Genomic DNA, 6,000 nt, shown 5'->3' with positions numbered 1-6,000 from the left:
GATGCATAAAGCTGTAATGACCTCTTGTTTTCCACTGAAGCGTAATGGAAGTGTATTTTGAATTCATGGCGGTTTAGTCACGCTAACTATCAGCAATTTAGAAGCGTAGATCCCAAAGAACATTTCCAGATAGAAACACAAAACTACTGAATGTTCAAGCGGTGAGTGAACAGCTGCTGAAAACAATATTGTTGCCGTGATGATGCAGGTACAAAGATATCCAGCCAAACGACTTCTTGGTGCGACTAGTTCTTTAGTTAGGATTTAAATTAAAGTCCTGATGTTGTTTCTGCTCTCCACGTAACTGGATGTAACAAAGGTTAAATCTTACTTTAAAACAGCCATGCTGTTCAGTGGCCTTTTGTAAACATGTGCCGTGGATTTTTGTTCACTCTGAGCTGGCACCCCGCATGATTCTCCAACAGTCTGGCACTAAACCATGACTGCCCTGTAAACACTGGCAGAACTGTCCAGAGGCGATCTGTGTGTACAGCGCTGCTGTTCTTGCACTGTAAACACTTTTACTCTATGCTTATGTGTTGTTTCTCTTTGCTGAAAAAAATGCACAAAGTCTTTTGAGGACTGGTGCACTAAATTTGGCATGTATCTCCCAGTCATCTAATTTGTAATGAAATTTGCATGGGAGATTTTTTTTTAGAGCTGTAACTGTATAGTGGTTGATCTCAGCTGGTTTTGATTTTCTATACCCAGATTTATATTGGAAATAAAGTGGCTACTCCAAAAATAGCCATGTCTTTAAAGTCAGAGAGTGAAATTACCATGAACTGCCAAATATCTAAACTGATTAACATGAATAGCAAATGAGATTTACACATAGAGTCAAAAACTGTATTAGTATTAATTATAAAACCAAATTAATTTACATGAAACTACTTTATGGTTTAATCAGATGTACAACCTTTGAAAAACATACACTACCAGTCAAAAGTTTTTGAACAGTAAGATTTTAAATGTTTTTGTTTTTTTTTAAAGAAGTCTCTTCCGCTCACCGAGCCTACATTTATTTGATCCAAAGTACAGCAAAAACAGTACAATTTTGAAATATTTTTGCTATTTAAAATAACTGCTTTCTATTTGAATATATTTTAAAATGTAGTTTGTTTCTGCGATTTCAAAGCTGAATTTTTAGCATCATTACTCCAGTCACATGATCCTTCAGAAATCATTCTAATATTCAGATTTTCTGCTCAAAAACATTTATTATTATGTTCAAAATTAGTAGGCTTTTTTCAGCATCTTTGATGAAGAGAAAGTTCAGAAGTACAGCATTTATGTGAGATAGAAATCTTTTGTAACATGTCTGATGATAAATCTCTTTTGATCCTTTTTAAAGCGTCCTTGTTAAATAAAAGTATTCATTTCTGTAATTAGAAAAAGTATTATACGTTGGTGGTACGATGGTATAGTGTATAATTTACCAAAAGCTTTTTATTTCAGATAAATGCTGAACTTTGGACCTCTCTGTTTATCAAAGAATCCTGAAAAAATGTACTCAACTGTTTTAAATATTGATAATTATAATTATTAAGTGTCTTATGTGGCAAATCAGCATATTATAATGATTTCTGTAGGATTGTGTGACACTGAAGACTGGAGTAATGATGCTGAAAATTTTGCTTTGATTACAGGAAAAAAAAAATCTTTCTAAAATGTTTTATTATAGTACAAATATTTCAAAATGTCTCTGTTTTTGCTGTACTTTGGATCAAATAAATGTAGGCTTGTAGCAGAAGAGACTTCTTTAAAAAAAAACATTAAAAATCTTTTTACTGGTAGTGTATAGGCAGTGTATACCCCTTTTGATATTAAATAGCTGCATTTATTTATTTATTTTTTTGTAATTAGCATTGTTTTTTCTCTGCTTCATGGCCCTATCACAACAGACCCAGTTTTGAAAAGTGACACTGAGAACCAGTGTTTCTGCCCTATCTGAGACTGATTAGCAAATTGTGTTTGCACAAGAATGTTTTTTTTTGTGTGTGTGTGTGTGTGTGTGTGTGTGTGTGTGTGTGTGTGTGTGTGTGGGAAAATCGTTTTTGACTGAATGCTTGGAATGAGGGATGCTGTTTTGCAAGAGTTAGCATAAAAAAATCCATCTTGACTCGCAGGAAACATGAGGCAACTGTGTAAGGAAAATATGGTAACAATTTTCAGCCATGGCTGTGAAAAAGAAAAATAGTTTTTGCAATGTTATTCATTAACTGACCCCTACTTGGGCCGACTGTTGCGTGTGGACTATAGAAGAGCTCTAGTTTTATGTTTTTAAATGCCGTTCATGATAAAACAGTAATGTGGAAAGACAATATGTGACTCTGGACCACAAAACCAGTTTTAAGTAGCATCGGTATATCTGTAGCAATAGCCAAAAACACACTGTATGGGTCAAAATTATCATTTTTTTCTTTTATGCCAAAAATCATTTGGAAATTAAGTAAAGATCATGTTCCATGAAGATATGTAAATTTCCTACTGTAAATATATCAAAACTTAATTTTTGATTAGTAATATGCATTGCCAAGAAATTAATTTGGACAACTTACAAAGGCAATCTCAGTATTTTGATTTTTTTGCACCCTCAGATTCCAGATTTTCAAATATTTGTATCTCAGCAAATACTGCCTTATACTAACAAACCATGCATCAGTAAAAAGCTTATTTAGCTTTCAGATGTTGTATGAATCTCAATTTCGCAAAATTTATCCTTATGACTGATTTTGTGGTTCAGGGTTACATACAGTACTGTACATGTGTAGTGTCCTAACACTAATGTAGGACACATAAGCAATCAAAGCTAGTAAGCACTACCTAGACTCGTGAGGCATCATAAATAATATAACAATGCTTGTGTTTGTGTTAGAGACAACGTGGGAACGACCAAGCACATCCACCACCAACTCAAAGGCTTCTGGGTCTCACCAGCACTCAGGTAATATTTACACTAGGGCTTGATCATCATTTGTCTACTCTAATCTGAAGTGAATCACAATGTTTGTTTACCAGTACTCAATAAAACTGGATTTTGGTAATGCTGCCCCTAGGCGCCGCAAACTATTGAAAAACAGTTAAAGCAAGTGTTATTTACAATTGGATCCAGCATTTTTGTTTATTTGAACCCTTTTCCAACAATGACTGTATGATTTTTAGATCCATCTTTTCACACTGAGGACAACTGAGGGACTCATATGCAACTATTACAGAAGGTTCAAAGCCTCACTGATGCTCCAGAAGGAGAAACAATGCATTAAGAGCCAGGGGTTGAAAACTTTTGGTATTTAAAGATCAGGGTAAATTGAACTTATTTTGTTTTCTGGGAAACATGTACGCATCTTCTGTAGCTTCTGAAGGACAATACTAAATGAAAAAAAAAAAAATACTTCATTCTGTTTAAAAGTTTTTAACCCCCTGCTCTTAATGCATTGTTTTTCCTACTAAAGCATTAGTGAGCATTTGAACCTTCTGTAATAGTTGCATATGAGTCCCTCAGTTGTCCTCAGTGTTAAAAGATGGATCTCAAAATCATACAGTCATTGTTGGAAAGGGTTCAAATACACAAAAATGATAAAAAACCAAAGAGTTTGTGGGACCTGAAGGATTTTTCTGAAGAACAGCATTCAGTTTAACTGTTTAGGGACTCATGAACAACTATCACTAAACAAAAAAGACAGTGAAGTAGGAAGATGTTATAGAGGCATATACTATACAGAGTATAGTGTGGACAGAGACAAAGGATGAAGACATGGTAGACAGAAATTGTGGAAGACGACAGAGTAGACAGATGTGTAGGAAGAGGACAGAAGTGAAAGCGAGAGGACGTTATGGACAAATGTACAGAAAGATAAAGGATATGGTGGATAATGGTGTAGAAAGAGGATGTAGTGAAAGTACAGTGTGGACAGAGACAAAGTAAGAAGACTTAGTGGACAGAGGACATGTGAACACAGGTGAAGATGTGACACAGTGGTCAAAGGTTTAAATAAAAGGCATGTTGGAAGACAACAGACTAAGAGTCAGAGGCATGAGAACAGCAGCAGGAACAAGAATATCCCACTGTTTCAGGAGACTGTAGTCTGTGTATCAAAGGCTGGATGTCAATGCTTATAACAGGGAAGGCCGGCTCATTAATGCTCCGACTGTGTGTTTCCTCAGCCCTGAGGGAAGGAAAGGGACAGCTCAAAGAAGAACCGCATTTTGCCACAGCCTTTGTGATAATAATCACTCACCACTGGACACAGTCAGTGGACACACACATACACAGGCTGTTCAGCCTTAGCGCAAGCTGAACGTTGGCCATCTGTGAGACGTTGGTCCAGACTCAATGATATTATTACTACTTGGACATAATGAATTATCTTGCACATTATCTTCAGTGTGGTGTCAATAAGGGTTTATTAAGTCAGCGTGCATGCATCAGCACTCACATGAGCTGTTGAATACATAAAACTGTTGATATAAATACACTGACTGCTGTCTAAATCATGTCCTATATTGTGTAAGCATCAGGCACTGTAGTCTGACTTAGAGCAGTGTTTTATGAGCTGTGGGTTGCAGAGAGGAAATCGTGCTAAGAATGTGAATGATTGTGCATTTATAGCGTTTTAGAAATATGTGACATTTAAGTTTGTTGGGGGTCTTATCTAATATTTACATACCTTTGGCATGACATGCTGATAACATCACCTGCTTCGGCGAATAACGGTTACATTTGTAAGTGTATATAGTGATATATATGGGCCATTCTACAGAATTGGTGCAAACTGCTGTCCCACAACCAAAAAACATTTTTAAAAAGCATTTAAGTATTCAAATCTTAGATGTTTACTAAGATCCTCCTATTATGTGTTGAAACCCACAACAATATAAAAAATATATTTTTTTTTAATATATATATATAAAATCATCGTTTATTGGGTACTTTTAATTGGAAGGTGGCTGTTCCGAACAGTAACCCCTAAATTTCAACTTATGAAAATGATATTGAAATAATTTTTGTACTTTTTCCATTGTTGTTTTTAAAAATATATATTATATACAGTGAGGTCAATAAGTATTTGATCACGCTGTGATTAGGGTTGGGCGATGTCGACCAATTTGGCATCGTACGATGTCTAATGTGAAACATCGCGATGGACGATGGCATCGTCTGCGGGGGGCGGGGGTGAGGGATGGTTGTTGTTAAATAATTTATTCATAACGAATTAATTAATTGTAGCCTACCGTTTCCACCAGTGCTTAATTTGAGCCTGATCCTGTTCTGGAAAATGTCAGATTTTGGATTTTTGCGTTCCGGTATTTGTTTTCAAAGATCCGGCATTAACAAGTGCATTAGATCGTGACAGTGCGTGCGTGCAGACGAGACAAGAGCAATCGTGGGTTTATTTAGATGCATTTGGAGGATGTGTGTTGGTCCTTAACATATTTTCAACCAGTCAGCTTTTTTAAGTTCAATATCGCTCTCATTGTTTGCTTACTGCTTAACCCACTCTCTCCAAACGCATTTAATGAGCAGCGGAATGTTTAGAGAGAAAGTGTAATATCAGAAATAATACCAAATCAAGCAAAATATTATGTATTAACATTATAAACACTATAAACATAGCTATAAGTTAGTTACCCTGACTCCAGAACGAATCATTTAAATGTAGAGGTATTCAGAACAGAACAGGAATGAAACAAAATATATAAAGTTAAGAAACCAAAACAAAGCGAAACTAAAAATAACAGGTGTTGGGCTCACGACACGTTTCTCTGTAATTCGGCACAAATCCATGTGTTTCCATAATCCCAATGTATTTGAATGATAAACTGTTATTTATAATGTATACTAGGCTTTGTATTGTACGTTCGTTTTTCGATGGAAAAAAATATATTCTCTTGTTTTTGTTCCAAGCTATGTTCGTTATGGTAAAACCATGAAAAGGGCATATTTGGTGTAGTTTATTTAATCTAATTTAATTAAAATTATTTAGATTTTTTTCCTGC

The sequence above is a fragment of the Garra rufa genome, chromosome 1, assembly GCF_049309525.1.
Source record: "Garra rufa chromosome 1, GarRuf1.0, whole genome shotgun sequence".
NCBI classification, from domain to species: Eukaryota; Metazoa; Chordata; class Actinopteri; order Cypriniformes; family Cyprinidae; genus Garra; species Garra rufa.
This window is presented reverse-complemented; position numbering follows the sequence as displayed.